At 55.0% G+C, this 16,744-nt stretch overlaps 1 long non-coding RNA gene across 1 annotated transcript; it reads left to right on the top strand.

The window, feature by feature from the left end:
* Positions 1 to 137: 137 nt before the first annotated feature.
* Positions 138 to 15,697, top strand: LOC113913354. Its single transcript, XR_003517170.2, has 4 exons — positions 138 to 294; positions 1,806 to 1,891; positions 12,865 to 12,986; positions 14,678 to 15,697. It is a non-coding gene; the product is annotated as an uncharacterized LOC113913354 (long non-coding RNA).
* Positions 15,698 to 16,744: the final 1,047 nt, after the last annotated feature.

Raw genomic sequence — 16,744 nt, 5'->3', positions numbered from 1 at the left:
GGCTCTGCCGACTGCAGCGCCTGGGGAGAGGTGGGTGCCGACTGGTGAGACCATGTATTCCAGAGGGACTCACGCAGCTTGTACCCACACATTAACTACGGTTTTTTCAGAACTTTTATTTTGGCAGGTTCCGTACCCAGCCAAGTGCTTTTCCTGTACCATCAGATTTGCTTTTACCCTGAAGTTCCAATCAGCCGAGACTTACTGAGTGTTTAGTATGTGCTAGGCACTGGGGACGCAGAAATGAACTTGGCACACCCGGCCTGCAGAGACCTCATGGTCTAGTGCTCACAGGTAGGTCAGGAGCACTCACAGTGCCGCGTAATCAGAGACCCGCACAGTACCTAGCACGTAGCCACCTCTGAAGAAACGTCTGGGAAGTGAATGAAAACAATGTTCACGATAGAGATAAGATAACATTGCAGCAAGAAGGCACATTCCAGTTCTCCTTGGGGGATTTGGAGAAGGTTTTACAGCGGAAGTTACGCTCTGAGCTGGGTGTTGAAGAAGATAAAAAAAAAAAAACATTTCTCCACCTGGAGAAGGAAAAGAGGGTGTGGCATGCATGCATTGGGGCTCTGCCCGTATCTCTTGAGCTAAGCGTTTCTGGGCAAACCAGCCCCACCCAATGGCCAACACCAACAGCTCTGTGTCTGAGGGTTTGTCTGGCCACCAGAACTTGCTCTTCCCTCCGAAGGGGCAGGCAGGAAGGGGATGGGAATTAACACTCTAAGGAAGCCCTCAACCACTAACAGATGGGAGTGGGTGTATCAATACCCCAGCTCCCTCCCTTCTTCAATGGAATAACTCTGAGGTGAGCGTTCTGTTGAATCTACTGATGCTTCCCAGTGAGGTTGAGCCCCAGTTGCCCACGATTGTAACTGACTCGGATAACACATCTTGTAAGGCTGCTTCTTCACTCATTGTGCCTCTCCCTGATTAGGCGTTCCTGGACATACCAAGGAACCATTCATCTGGAGGCCTGCTTCTGGGGGAATCCAAACTAAGAGAGTAGAATAGTTAGTCAAAATTTTCTCTTAAAGCAGAGCAGAGAGAAGCATGTGTCATTAACATGCTTTGTACCTGAAATGTAACAAATGACCCACATCAATGGTGAGAGTTGGAATCCATGTGGGTGGCCACCCCCATTCTGCTTTGGATCAACTCCATGGGGAGACATCTTCATTCTCAGTTTGCAAAGACTCTGGTGCTCAGAGGAGTGAAGTGATTTGCTCAGAAACACACAGCCAGGAGGCTGTGGATGACAGACTGGAGGCCAGACGGCTGTGATTCCAGGCCTGGCATCTTTCCACACCAATCTTGCTGGATGTCTTTCAGGGCTCAGTGACTCAGTTTCTCTGCTTTTCACTGGGTGGTGCCTTTGAGGGGCACAGTGTGAGGTCTGAAATCCCTGTGGGTTGTGAGCCTCCTCCATCCCTCAGCCACAAGTCACCTCCTTCCCTTAGAGCAGTTGCCAGGTCCCACGGTTCCCTGGAATGAGGCGGGGGGCTGCCGGGAGGGGGTGTGTGTGGGCACGTGGGGGTGGGGAGCACGTCAGCACAAGTGTTGTTGATTAAATCGCTCCAGCCCTGCGGATGGGGCCTGGGTTCTGACTTCTCTGACAAGTTGGCAGTGATGGTTGGTTGAGTGTACTCCAAATGCATGGGGAAGTGAGGCTGGGAAGGGTCCCTGTGGAGGACAGTACGTGACATGTTTGCTAGGGAGGGGAGGCACTTCCATGAGTAACAGGTGGAGAGTTTCCCAAGTGGGGAAGTAATGGGTATTTGTTTTTCTCTTCTTCCCAGGCCTGTTTGGTGTTGCTTCGGGGGTTCCTCCCTTCTTGCATTCTCAGCTCTGTGGGGGTAGTTTTGAACTCCCCCCTCCACCCCAGGTAGGCCCCTGAATGGTTTAAACCCATCAGCCTTTCCCATCCCCAGCCATAGTGATCGGTTCAGGGGTAGATTCTGGGGGAGCCCACCAAGAGCCAATGAGATGCAAGGAGGTGTTTCCTGGAGCTTCCAGAAATGAGGCACTTCCTCTCTCTCCTACTTGAGGTTGAGGAGTGAGGAAGTAATTGCTTGGCAGGAGGTGGCCAGATTTCTACCAGGTCAAGAGACCCTGAAACTTCTGGGTATCTTATTGGGGGGGGGCCACTTTGGAGCCGCTGGATGCAGCTGACAGAGAGAGAAGTGAGAGAGAAGCAGGCACTACAGAAGGCAGAATGGAGAGATGGAGAAACTGGGAACTTGGAGACATTGAGTTGCTGGATCAAGCCGTGCCTGAAAGCAACGAACCCTGGATACTTCAATATATACGTTAATCAATTTCTTTCTTTTTTAAAAGAAGGGTAAAGTTTATTGAGGTAGAACTTACTTACAGCCAAGCTTACATTCTTTAGGGCACAGTTCTATGCACTTCCACAAGCACATAGAGTCATGTAACGTCTACCACAGTCAGGATATAGTATTGTTGCATCATTCTCCCCACATTCCCTTGTATATTCCTTCTCTGTCCTTTTTTTTTCTTTTTTTCTTTTTTTTTTTTGCTTAAGAACAATTTGAATTTGGTTTTCTGTAATGCCCATAGCAAGAGTGTTACCTGATAGAAGGGGGCCAACCCAAGGACCAAGCCCTCAGAATCACCTTCTCCCTCCTACCTTCTCACCCCCTCCCTGCAAAGGTTGGTTAAATGCTCACTATGCTCTGTGCTAGCCACTGGCTCTCATTCCCACTTCTCTATCCAGCAGCTGCTTTGAGTATCCTTGTCTGGGTTTGGAGGGTTTGTGACAGTAGGGCTGTGGGCAGAAATTTGGTCCCTCTCAGTCCCCACTCAACGGGCTTCTGGAGGGTCTGGGGTGTTTCCCAAGCCTGGGAGTGGGGAGCAGGGGCAGATCAACAGCACGGATCATTAAGATCCTGCTGTTGGTGAAAAGTTGATGTTTTGCAGCCACTTCCTTCACGAGGCAGTTGACCTTTCTGTGCTCAAGAAGCCAACTGCTGCTAAAGAGGGGGTTCCCTGGTGACTGGGTACCAAAAGACAAGATGAAGATGGCATTTCTGGTGGGAGGCAGCAGGGGGAGCGGAAGGGAGAGAGGGGATGGAGGCTGGCCAGCCTGGGCTCTGATCCTGACCTGCTTTGTGACTTGGGGCAATCACTGTCTGAAGGTTTCTTTACTTCATGGGCACCTGCTATGTGCCAGGCACCTTGTAGATGGTGTCCGGTTGTTGTCACCATACAAAAGGACTCATAGATATAGAGGCTTGGGGCTGGAGGAGACTTACAGGGTCACTTTGTCCAATCCTCGGGTGGTACAATGGGGGAAACTGAGTCCCAGGGGAGGGTCGCCCCTTTAAGGCTGCCCAGTGGCTGGTCTTTCCACAGAAACCTGTGTGCCACTTGATGGCTTACAGAGCCCTCCCCAGTCCACTCTGACCATGATCTCCCTACACCCTGAGATTAGATCTGGAGGGGATGTTTCCTGGACCTATCATCTGGCAAAGATCAAGTTCAACCCTCTTCTGCATCCCTCCTCCCTCAGCACCTGTTCCAGGGGGCTGACAGCTCCCAGAGGTCAGGGAGCCAGACAGACCTGGGTTCGAGCCCTAGCTCTGGTGCCTATAGGCTGTGGGATCACGCCCTTCCACTCAAGATCGGGTTAAGGAGCCAGAGATGGGGACTGTGAGGATTAGCCCACGGTGGTCCTGCGTATACGAAGTGCTGTGAGGCCAGAAAGTGAAGGCTCTGGACACTGTCTCCTGGAGGGGCCTGGGAGGTGCACGGGATGCCTTCTCATTGCTGCCCCTCTGCACTTCTAAGAGTCCTCCTCGCCACACCCTCCCCAACTTCCAAAGCCCAGGAATGAGGCCGGCAGGTGAGCAGAAGGGACCCTGGGAAGAATCTTTCAGGGCCTGGCCTCGGTATCAGCAAGGACTGATCAGTTTCCTGCAGCAGGTGGGTCCTCGGGATGCCGGGGAGGCCCCCTCTGTGCATGTGGGGGGAATGGCCATGCCCCCTCCATGTAGGGAGACGCAGAAAAGAGCCTACCGGTGTCCAGCATCTTCTAGCCACGAGGGGAATTCTTCATTTAGCCCTGACCGCAGGTTACAAGGTTAGCATTCCTACCTCCATTATACAGAAGAGAAAATCGAGGCTCGGAAAGATTCAACCATCATAGACCTGGGGAGTGTGAAGGCCTGGGTCCAGTGTCCCTGCTGTCCCTGCTTTCTGGATCAGCTGAGGCAAGCCAGGCTCCCTTCTCTGGAGCTTCCATGGCTTAGAGGCAAAAGGAGAGGCTGGGAGTTAACTAGCCAGTGGTTCTCACAGCCCTGCGAGTGTCAGAATCCCCTGGACGGCTTGCTGAAGCACAGATCGCTGGGCTCACCCCCAGCAGTGAACTGCTGACTTGCTAGGTCAGGGATGGGGCCCACATATGAGCATTTCTAACCAGTCCCAGGGTGAGGCTGATGCTGCTGGTCGGGGGACCACACTTTGAGAACCAAAGAGCTAAGGCGAACCTGGATCCCTTAGAGCAGGGACACTGAGTTGGTTTCCTCGACGTGCTGCTAGGCCAGCTCACCACCCCCGTGATCCACGAGCCCCAGCAAGTTTCGGAGGGGCTAGCAGACCCAGAAGAGGGGCCCAGGCATGGAACCAAGCGCTCTGCAGCCCTGACGTTGGCTTTCAGCAAATTCAAATGCCGCCCAGGTGTGGGGATGACTTAGTGCTTCGGGGATCGATAGTCCCATGAAGAATGGGAGGGCAGGGCTTGGGGTGGCGTTGGGGGTTGGGGCAACAGCTCCCCGGAAGCCTCCGGCCCCCCACCAGGCTGCAGGGTTCGCAACTGCTCCTGCCAGGCTGCCCTGATCTATCGGCTCTCCCCTGGGAGCCTCCCAACTGGCCGTTGGTAAACAAAGCCTTTATTTCCCAGGCCGGTGGGGAAAAAATTCAGGCCTCTATAATTAAGTGTCCCGTTGAAGGGCAGCTGCCGAATTCTGGTGCTGGGTGCCCGTCAGGCGGGTGATGGATGGTAACAACACATCATCCCAGTGGCAGTCGGGCTGTGAGCTATGGGGGTCGTATATCACAGCAGGGCTGTCTGGTCTTCACTGTGCACGGGCGCAAGAAGCTTGGGCTCTGGCTGGCGGGGCGGGGGGGGGGGGGTGAAGAGGGGCCTGGGCTAGCCTGGGGCAGGGGGGTGTGTGGTGCGGACGAGGAAGCCCGGGGACAGAGCCAGCTGGGGTGGGTCCCCACGCCTTCTCTCTCCTGCCTCCCTCGCTCTTCCCCTACAGCACCACTCTGGGAGAAATTCAGAAGCCAAGCTTGATTCTGTCCTATCCCTTACTCCTTCCACATCATCCTTTGGCACCCTTGCTGTTGATTCTGTCCCTAAATGGTTCTGGAATTCATCTACTTGTCTCCACCTCGTGGGCCACCACCCCTCCCTCTCTTGCGCTGTTCTCTCTGTCGGTGGGAGGTGACTCTCTGCCCTGGAAGCTGGCCACGTGACTTGCTTTGGTCAATAGAACGAAGAAGGGACAGCATGCCGATTCCAACACCAGGCCTCGGGAAGCCTTGCTGCTTTCTCTTGTGTTTCACCTTTCTGTGAGGACGTGTCCACACTAGCCATCTGGTCCCAGGGGGAGGACGAGGGACATGTAGGGCAAAGCACCTTCAGCTCCCAGCCTACCCCTAGAATTGTGAACTATAGTCATAAATGGTAGTTCTCACATAACATCGAGCTTAGGGGCTGTTTGTTACACGGCAGCAGCTATAACCCATACATACAGCCCACAGCCACTGCGTGCGTTAGGCCCTTCTGACCTCTCCAATCTCATCTCTGCCACCCCCTCTGTGATCATTGCTCTTCCCTGCCTCAGGGCCCTTGCCCATGCAGTGCCCTCCACCTGCAAAGCTTTGTCACAGTTATTTTCTTCCTGCCCTGAGGTCTCAGTATAAATGCCATCTCCTTAGAGAGACCTCCTGTGACCACCCCATCAAAAGTAGGTTTCCCAACATCATTCAGTCTCTTGTTTACGTTCTTCATGAAATCTAAAGTCTCACAGTGCGTTCTCGACGACACCGGGCTGGGGCCCGGGTCTTTGTGACTTTCCATCAGCCCCTGCTTTTGGCTGGGGGCTTTATATGTGCACTCATGCTCTGTGGTGGGAAGGCTGGGCTCGCTGGTGGCAGCAATCCTAGACAAAGGGGCCTTCAGCTGTGGGCCGCACCGGGCACGGCAGGGGCACATGCCTGTCATGTCACCATGCCTGGCCCAGAATGGTCTTCAACTATTGTTGGATCAGCGGATGAAATAAGGTTCTAACTCAGGACTTAGATGGACTTCAGGGAGCTTGTGAACGTTTCAAGGGTGAGCCCATGGCAGAGGGCACAGCCCCAGGAGGGGCTAAGGCTTGAGAGAGGTACTGGGGAGCACAGAGCCCTCCTGAGCTTCACAGAGTTAATCAGGCCTCTTTCTGGGCAGAACTTTTCAGAGCCTTTAATATGCTAATGTACGCTGGAGCTCCTGGAGGGGATTAAGAATGTCTTGTGGCCCAGCCGTTTTGACCAGGGGACCCTTTAATCAGGGACTGTTTTGTGAGATTCCTGGTTTGCAGGACACACTGCCCTGGAATAGGGTCATACCTACTGCCTTACTGGCCAAATGCAGTCCTCAGATACTTTTCATTTAGTCATTGTCGGGTTCGAAAAGTCAAAAAAAGAAAGAAAGAAAGAAAGAATCTGAATGTTCAGCTTCTCTCAAAGAACGAACAAAGAAGTGGGCCTTCTGGGTTCATAGTCCTGCATGGCGGTAACCAGCTGGAGCCGACTAGCCTCCTACAGACAGGGCTGCCTTCCAGTTTGCCACAGTCCACACTCTTCCCTATTAATTACACTCTGTCCTCTTCATGCATTTTCCCTCCCTTGTTGGCCCAGAGCCTCCGGAGTTTGTTACCTGTGGCCCAGAATGTCGTGTGCAGCTCCAGCAAGCTGGCCTTTGCCCTGGGGGGAAATGTGATTGTCTGAATCTCCTTACCGGTTGGCACATTGCTCCCTTAGGAAGGGAGGGAGCCCCGGGGATGGCTTCAGGAAAGGGTCTCTGAGCCTGTCTGGGCATTGGGGACGGTTCTGATGACAACCCCACCCTGGGCAGGACAAAAGGATTTAAAAGAGATAAAAGAGACAGCTCAGATTTCTTTTCAGAGGTCTTTGGGCTGTGGGGGAGCAGGAGGTTAAGGGCGACAGTGAGGGGAGGGGGAGGCCGGTGGGAGGGGCTGGGGCCTGAGACCAGCTCACCTCTCCCCAGCAGCTAATTGTTTTGCCTCCTCCTTGCCTGGGAGGTCAGAGCTAGGGGTGCTAGCGCTAGTCCAGCTGGGGGGTATCCTGGGGGGGGCGGTCAGGGGCTGCCACCAGCTGGGGGGCCTGGGGCTGGCAAAACACAAGGGTTGGAATCAAATTCCAGAGTCTGCACGGCCAGAAATTCTAACAGGAAGAGGAATGTTATCACTGCGATTATTTCTGGAATAGCATGAGCAGAGCTGTAATCTTGAGAGAACCGCGCCAGGTTCTGGGCAATCCGTTCAGCCTTTTGCATGCGCTAGGCCCATGGTTCTCAAAGCCCGGGCCCGGCAAGGGGTGGAGCAGAGGTTCACCCCCAGGAGGCCTGACCCTGAGTCTCCTGCTCCAACCACAGTGCCCCACCGCCTGCCTGAGGAGGGCGCAGTGGCCGTCACCACAGGGAAAACTGTGCCCCTCGCCTCCCTCCCCCTCAAAGCCACCTGAAGCCCTCTCAGATGGCCTTGCCTTGACTCCCTCAGTTTCCCCCAGCTAAGAGCACCTTCCTCTTCTCTGTCTGGTGGCCCAACAATCAAGAGCCGGCTCACATGTCCCTTTTGCTCTGCATCCTTCGGTGACCGTCCCCAAAGCTGGACAAGCTCATGCTCTTCCAGAAGCCTTCCCTGAGGCCCTTTTTGCAGGGCTGAGTGAAGGAAGTGAATTTTCCTGGATCCTATTCACCTTGTGCCTCTACCTGCCCCCCCCCCCACCGCCCCCCTCCCACCGTGACAGCACATTTCCTTCCGGGCATGAGCTCTACGGGGCACCAGTCAGGTTTGTCCCGTCCAGCTCACCCCCATCGCGTAGCCTCCCTGCTGACCACCCGCCCCCCCACCCCCCCCCCCCCCCGCCAATCCGCCCCCCCCCCGCCCAGGGCTGTGTCTGAGCCGGGCTCTGTGAATGGCCGCCCTGTCTGAGAGCCCTGCTCTCCCTCACCGCCCCCCCCCCACCGGGGCCGTGTGCTCATGTCCTGTGCAGGGCTTAGGTAATGGGGTGGTGGTGGTGGAGCAGGGGGGGGGACCCCAGCAAGGCTGGCCTGGCCTGGCTGCAGGATGAGCTGACTTTTCCAGGCCCTGCTGAGCCTGATTACTCCCACTGCCTGGCCTAGCTGCCAATGCAAAGGTGGGGTCTCTTCTCTTTAGGGACCTGGCTGTTGAAACTGGGCTCAGGGAGGCACACACAGCGTTCCCTCCACCCCGCCTGTGGGGAGTTAACCCTTTGCACCTCACCCTGGCTTCGGGCCCGAGATGCCATGGAAGGGCGATGGAGACCGGGTGACTCGGTTTCCCCCAGAGCTCCACAAAGTAGCTGCGTCCCCGATGAGGTCCTAGTGCAAAGACTGGGCTTTTGTGTTTCTCAGGGCATTACTTGTCCCACCCCCCCCGCCTGACAGATGGGGAAACTGAGACCCAGAAAAGAAAAGGTGGCCTCTCGAGGGATTCTGTGGGTCCCCGTTTCTACCCTCTTTCTGGCCTGTGTGGAAGCAGGGATTTCTAGACACACAGGGCTGCTAAGAGACCATCACAGATCATTCTGTCAGTGGGGAAACTGAGGCCCAGAGAGGAAAAGCGACTTACCCAAGGTTCCCTAGCTGGTTGGGTGCAGGGCTGGGATGACAATGAAGATGGTGGGGTTAGAATAGCCAACAGTTCTCGAGCTTGCCATGTGCCGGGGCCCATTCCAAGTGCTTTAAGTTTATCAACTCGTTTAATCCGTACGATGAACTCAGAAGGTAGAAATTCATTAGTATTCCCATTTGACAGAGGAGGGAACCAGGCACAGAGAGGTTAAGCCACTACCCAAGGGTTGCATAGCTAATCCATAGTGGCTCAAAGATTGGCTCCCTGACAGCCTGGCTCCTGAGTTGGGGGCTTTTCAGGTGCCTCTGCTTCCTGCCCAGTGTCCTTCTCAGCTTGGTCCTGGTCCTCTCTGACCTCGGGCTCTTCATCTGTCCAGTGGGGATAAGAATCCCTGCCCTCTCTGCCTTGCAAAGAAAGAGCCAGGGAGCCCTCACGAAGGGAAAGCGTCTTGTCCACGATGAAGGGCTGTGGACCGGGCTCTGGTCGGCTTTGCCTCTCATTTGCACGCGCAGGTGAGGCTGTTTATCCAAGTGTCACCTTCACGCTCTTGCTGGTGCTCTGCCACCACTGGAATCTCCTGGCGGGAGAGGGGTGGCCCGTCACACAGTACTGACCCAGAGCCACCCCAGGAACCAGGCCCACTGTACGGCCACGGAATCCTCCCATCAGCCCTGCGTGTGGAACTGTGGCTGTGGTAGGAGCCCAGAAAGAGCCGATGGTTGGAATTTCAGAGGAGGGCAAGGCCCAGGCATCTGGGAAGTGTGGACTCCTGGCAGGAGGAGCTTTGAGGCGGGGCGGGGGAGGCACAGGCAGGGACGGAGGGTTTGCCTTGGTCCAGCAGGGCCAGTGAGCTGGTTTGTCGTGGGGCTTTAGGGACAGTTTCAGGACCCTGAGGATGCTATGACTTCCTCTTTCAGCACTGGGGCTCGCTTATGTCTGGAGAGCCAGGCCGGGTCCCAGGGACAGCGTGGGGAGCAGGGATAAAACACATGCCCTGACTCGCCAGAAGCAACCGCAGGCCGGGGCTCAGCCACTGCAGGGCCTTCGGGTGATTTCCAGTCTTAAGAATGGCGCCGGCGGGAGTAAGATGGCTCATTCATCCTGCGCGGTTTCAAGCCCCAGGAGGAGCCACAGTACTCTTTCTCCCAAGCACGCAAACCCGGGTCCTGAGTACTCTTAGGTCGAGGTGGATTTGAAACATCTAACTGTTAGAGGAACTCCGGGCTCATCTGGTTTTAGGTGAGGTGGAGAGCAGGACGGACAGGTGCGAACAGGTGTCTCCTGGTGCCAAGAAATAGAGGCGGGGACAGAAGATGGTGGTTGCTTTTGCCAGCAAGGTGCTGGCCCGTGAGGATGGCACTCTCGGGAGACCCAGGGGAACAGGCTTATGAAGGCCAAGGTGGCCTCCATCCCAGCGTGTCCGGGAAGCTCCGGCGGGAAGGCCGAGAAGGAGGGTTCCTGGAACGATGACTCACCTGATGCAGGTAGACAGCCGGATGCAGGGGAGGTGTCTCTCACACTGACTGCCCCGGGTCCCGCTTGCTTGCCCCCCTCTGCACACACCCAGGCTTTGCTGCCCCAGCCCTAGTGACCCCAAAGCCTCACTCCCACGGATTTCTTCTGCATCATGGGTTATTTTTCTGCATTATTTCTCACACATTCCATCTGCCCCAGCTGAGGCCAAAACACACTGGCTGCGAGTTCTTGTCCTTTGTGGGGAGAAAGGCAAGCTTTCTTTCCCCATTTCTGAATCTTTTAGGGAAACCTTCCTTCCACCTTCTCTACAGGGAAGGATGTACCTGCCCCACCTTTAAAGGGCTGGCCCAAGGCGTTTGGCCAAAGAGCCTCCAGGAGAAGGTGATTCCAGAAAACTGTTGGTTGGGGTGTCGGATGATGCCGGGAGGCTATTCACTGACTCAGTTTCCCCTCTGGAAAGGGCATTTCGACAAAAGGCTCTCTGAGTTCCTTTCTGTTTGAGTCACTTTATGGTTCAAGGTTACTTTGTCAGCCACCCCTCCTTCCAGGTCAGGGGTGCTCCCTGCCCCCCCATGGGTACCCAGAGCCCCACAGCCCCCTTTTAGTCCCCCTGCTGACTCTCCCCCCACCTGCAGCATCGGCATTCTGGAGCACCTGCTCCGTGGCAGTCATCACGCAGGTATTTCTCACCCTTTGTCACATCTGAGTGGACACTCCAACCCCAGGGGGCACGTCCCAGTTGGAGCCAAGGAAACTGAGGCTCAGAGAGGTGAGGACAGCTGTCCAAGGTCTCCCAGCCCTCAATGGCCAAGCCTAGACTCACATGGGGACCGCTCTGCCCCCATCCATGACTGCTCCCTTTTTGCAGGTGGAAAATCCCCAGTTTTCACCCATTGTTCGTTGGTTCCAGACTCAGTTTCCGGTTTTGGGGCAAAACTCAACTAACCAAAGCAACCAAAAAGAAAAAAGAGAATCTTTTGGCTAAACCTCCCCGCTCCATTCCTTCCCCAAGACCTGGGGATTCTTTTTGGCATATCTGCAGGAGGTGGGGGCCCAGCAAGGGAGGAGGGTTCGCCCTTCGACTCTTTGTGGCCAACTCAGGGGAGCGTTTCTGAGGCTGGCTGCTTTGGAGGCCCTGTGCCCCCGCCACAGCCCCCTCCCCTCCCCGGGTCTCCTGGCAGGGCCAAGGGGGGCCTGGGCGCTTGTCAATGCATCTTAGCAATCGGAATGTGCCCTCTGACCCCGCCTTCGCCTCCCCGTGAGTTTCAGAGAAGGTTCTTTTTTCCAAACCGCTGCCCCTCGGCCTTCTGGAAACAAATGGAGTTTGATTCAGTCTGTGTGTGGCTTGAAAAGCCGCTGTTTGGGGGGTTACTTAAAAAAAAAAAGTCTTCGGAACCCCTGCCATGTTTGAAGGACTTTTATTTTTCAGCTGGGAGGATCCAACTGGTGCTGGGAAATGTGCCATGTGTGAGAAGGAAAAGGGGTCCGGCCCATCAGGGGGACGACAAGGAGGCCGAGGGCTGAGCGCTCCACCTGATAGCCCCAGATTGGGTTTCTCACCGATTTTTCATTATATGCAGTCTCTGCAAGCAGGGCTCCCTCGGGGGCTGCAAGGCCCTGGTGACTTAGAAGGTCAGAGGCTACATTTTCTGGAACATGCCGAAGCCTTGGAAGGAGCCCTTGAGCTGGAGAGGAAGGAACAGGGGTGGGAGAGTTGCCTGAGAGCTAGCCGGATAGAAAAGTCAGAGCAGCCAAGATCTCCTGGCTCTTCCTCTCCTCAGCTAGATAAGAAGTTTCTTCAGCAGGGAAGGAGCCTTTCTCCACTTCCCCTGCCCTGCCATCAAGGCGCACTTGACCTGGGTCCCACCTCGCAGCATACCGTTTCTTGAAAGCTCCACTAGCTAAATGGGTAAGGGGCCAAGTTATGAGGCCTCTGTCCTTATCTCTGCTCTGCCACTGTGTGGCCTCAGCCAAGGGAGGCCCCTCATTTCCATAATGAGAAGCCAGGATCTGACTGCCTTCATTCTACAGCAGGGCTCGGCAAACTTTGTAAAGGGCCAGATAGGAAATATTTTTGGTTTAGTCTCTGTACTACTGAGCTCCACCGTCGGAATGTGAGAGGAGTTGCATTCAGAAGGAGCACGGCTGTGTTCCCATAAATGCTTATTTTCCAAAAACAAGTGGCGAGCTGGATTTGGCCCACGGTGGGCTGTGGTTTGTCAACCCTAGTGGAGATTCTTGGGGAAAGGTCTTTGGAGTTGCCATGTTATGAGCCCAAAATGAGAGCATGGCTGTGTCAAAGATGGCGGGACAGTCAAGGCGAACGGTTGAAAGCAGAGCTTTGGACTGACAGGTCTGCGTTCTAGTCCTATCTCTGAGGCATGACTGCTGTGTGATCTTGGGCCAGTCACTTCCCCTCTCTGAGCCCTGGTTCCCTCCTTTGTAAGATGCAGACAATAATAGTATCTCTCTACAGGGTTGGCTGTTGGAGTGACAACTTAGCAATACTTGGTGCACGGAGAGCCCTCAACAAACAGCAGTCATTGTTTGATTTGGAATAGAAAGACAGCATTCCCCATCCAGCCCCGTGGATCCATGGTGAGCAAGACGGAGACGACAAAGTACTTCCTGTTTCTCAACTGAGATTTAAATGCCAGCTCAGACTAAATTGCTGGGTGACTACGGGCAAAACACTTCACCTCTTTCATCTCTAGAATGGGGCTATTCAGCCCTAACTTCCTTGCACAAGAAAGGGAGCTAAAAGAAGGAGCTCCCTCCCCTTCTACACGCAGCCCCATTTGTTATGGTGGATTCCCCGGGGGGGGGGGGGGTGCCGCCTGGCCGCTCAGTATCCCCAGAGCCCAAGCCGACCTCTTGCTTCTCTTCCCTGCCATTAGTCTGCTTCTCCCTCTGTCTTCCTCAGCTCGATGAATGGCACACCCTCTGCCCAGTGGCTCAGCCAAACCCCTAGGAGTTGTCCTGAACCTTCCTCCCATCCATCCACATCCCGCCTGGGCTGGTTGTTGGCCAACATGGCCGCCATGAATTCCTCCCCGCCTGTCCATGCTTGCCCTGCTCCCATGAGTAGGTGGGGTCTGTTTGCCCTGCCCTTGCTGCTGGCTTCAGCCCTGTGAAAACCATCCTTCTAGGACCAAAGAGCTTGAGACAGATCTCAGACCTGCCTAGTCCCTCGACAAACCCCACCCCCCGCACTGGAAACAGAATCCACCCTGGCCCAGCCTGCAAGTGGCTCATGACCCGGCCCCTGGGCAGCTCTCTGACCTCACCAGTCTCGGCCCTGTCCACTTTGCTGTAGCCACATTGACCTTCCTTCTAGTCCTTGGAAACACCGAGCTCTTTCTCCCCTCAGGGACTTTGACCCAGCTGTTCCTCCTGCTGGATCCCTCTGCCCTTGGGCTGGGTCTTTATCACTCAGATCTCGGTTTGAGGCTTCCCTGGCTCCCCCAACTAAGGGGTCTCCTGTCCTCACTGCCCCAGTGTCTCTCATCTCCCTCTTTTATTTTCTTTATGGCCCTAGAGGTCCTTTTTATAAACTCCTACATTACCCTCCTGAGCCCCTTCTGAGATATCCATCCCCATCATAGGCCAGGCTGTGTAATCATCCTCAGATATGGGTGATAGGTGGCAAAGATTTTTGCCTTTTCATTAAAACAGATAAACACTGTGCCTCTTTCTGACCCTTTGGCATATGCCGGGCCTCTGACTGAGCATATGTCTGTCCAGGGTTTCATTCACGTTTCTCACAGACTCAGCTAGGGAGGCCTAATACCAATCCCATTTCACAGATGAGGGAACAGAGGCTCAGAGGGGGAAGTGTTTTGCCTGGGGCACACAGCAAGTGAGGAGCAGAGGTAGGATAAGCCGGGGTTGGCGTGGGACCACACATGGGCTCTTACCACCATGCTGCATGGCCCCCTTGCTGCCTGCACCCCTCCTGTGTGGTCAGCCAAATGCAGAGAATGAATCAGGGCTTTGGGGCATTTTGGAGAGAGGTCAACCTTGCCTCCTTTCCCTTCCCATGAACCACATGCCACCTTCTGGTTGACCTTCTTCCTGCTGACTTTTTGCTGGAGACAGGTGTTTTCCCCACCCCCTCTCTCCAAAGCCAACTCATATTTCCATAGCTTTTCTGGGGAATATGTTAAAAGCACATTACCATTGTTGTGTGGCACAAGCCAAGAGCTAGATACTTAGTTCAAAATGGATGGTTTTCGAGAAGGGTGAGTATGCTTATTTTTTTTTTTTCCCCTCTATCTATTGCCCCTCAGCAGTGAGGCCTGGGCATTTGTGGTCTCCAGGGAACCGACCACCCACCAGGGCCCCGAGGAAGCCTGTCCAGCTCTCCACAGTGTGCAGAGTCCACGTGTGGCCACTGTGTGATTGCTCACATTTGTAAAATGGGGACAGGCACAGAGCACAGAGCACCTGTCATGGGAACACCAAGAGGATGCGATGAACGCTGAGCTTGGCACCGGATTTTGTCCACTTGAGGAAGACCGGTGAGCCCCGTTCATGGGCCCAGCTACACGGCGGGTTCCGCACTACCTCGTGTCTCTCTTGAGCATAAGGAATGAGTGTGAGATATCAAGGAGAGGTGGTTTATCTCATTTCATGGATGGGGAGACAGGTCCAGAGAAGAGAGGTGACTTGCTCGAGGCCAAGAACAAGAGCGGAAGAAAAGAAGACTTGAAACAATGTCTGAGCTCATCCTCTCTGACTTGCTAGGACCCCCCCACGCTCTCTTCTTCCTGCAGTTGGCAGACATTCAGTAAGCGCCTACTATGTGCATGGTCTGTGCCAGAGCTGTGGGATGGCTTTCGTGAGCCCTGGGCCCTTGGCCTTCCTGTGCCCCCTTCCACCATAGCCAGCATACAAAATTGTTTTATGACTGCATTGTTTCCCTGGCTGGATTATGGTCATATTTTCCTTCTGGTTTTAAGAGAAATAAAAACATATGTGTGGGCCTGTAAACACAGTCAGGGCCCTAGGTACCGTACCTTCTGCACCTGATGGAGACGTCAGCCCTGCTCGCCTGACACAAACCAAAACAATCTTGCAAATAAAGCTTAAATGACAACCGTGACAAGCTTTACAAGGGAGAGGTTCTGCGTGTTATAAGGATTTGTGGCCAGAGTTTGGTCCAACATGGGAGCCTGAAGGAGCATCTCTTAGGAAGCTGATCTCAGCCCTGAGGAGATCAGGAAAGAGTCAGCGATGAGTGGGGGAGGGAGTGTCCCAGGCTGATGAGACAGCCGGTGCAAAGGCCCTGTGGCAAGACCAGAGGGCACAAGAGGGCGCAGAACACGGAGGGTAGTTTCAGAGCATGGCAGCCTCTGGGGTTGAAGCAGGAGGGTGTCATGATCTCTCTTTGTCTCCAGCATGATCGATGCAAAGGACTTGCAGCAGGTTGGGGGATCCCCAAAACGATAGGTCCACATCCTGACCCTGTGATTGGGAACTTATTTGGAAAAGAAGTGGGTATAATGATTGCAGATGTAATTCAGGTCATGGTCTCGTGGTGAGATCATCCCAAATGATCTGAGTGAGCCTTAAATCCAAGGACAGATGTCTTTATAAGGGACATACGGAGGAAAAGAAGAGAAGAAGGCCCCGTGAGGGTGAGGGCAGAGGCAGACTGGAGGGACGCAGCCGGGAGCCAGAGAGCGCCTGGGGCCACCAGACACTGGAAGAGGCGGGGAGCGACCTCTCCCTGGAGACTTTGCGGGGAGCACCGCCCGCCCAGCGCACACCTTCACTTGAGACTCCTGGCTTCCAGCGCTGCAGGCAAGACATATTTGCTGATGCAAGCCACCCTGTTGGTGGTATGTGCTGTGGCAGCCACAGGATGCCACGGTAGGGCCCCCAGCAGGAGAGGCCATCCGGGGCCACACCAGGCCATCCAGGAGCTAGAAACTTCCCCACCGTGGGGGAGATGTGGAATCTGAGTGGGAAGGTGCTCCAGAGCTTTCTGAGATCAAAACTGAGGCCCAGAGAGGGGTGTGCTCGGCCCAGGGAGCCAGCCTGTGATGGCAGGACCTGGGACCTTGGGCTCCCCTGCCCCAACGCTGTCCTCCCATGGCTCCCCCGGGGTTTATGGCCCCTAGCAGTACCATGTGGCTCCTGGATCATTTATTTATTTGGACACCTTCTTGTCCTGGCCCTTGACCTCCATCAGGATGGCTCCTGGGCAGACGCGAAGTTGGGGTGGGGGACACTTGGTGTCCACCCTGCCCCGGGCCCGGCTACCCAGGACCCCAAGGCGGGGTCATCCATCCTCCCACCATCCTGCTGGGGGTGCCCCCTTCATGCAGCGGGGACCCCTCTTAGAGAGCAGA

This window comes from Zalophus californianus, chromosome 14 (assembly GCF_009762305.2).
Source record: "Zalophus californianus isolate mZalCal1 chromosome 14, mZalCal1.pri.v2, whole genome shotgun sequence".
In the NCBI taxonomy this organism is placed as follows: Eukaryota; Metazoa; Chordata; class Mammalia; order Carnivora; family Otariidae; genus Zalophus; species Zalophus californianus.
The sequence above is the reverse complement of the archived record's forward strand: the minus strand, read 5'-3'. Positions and strand labels throughout refer to the sequence as shown.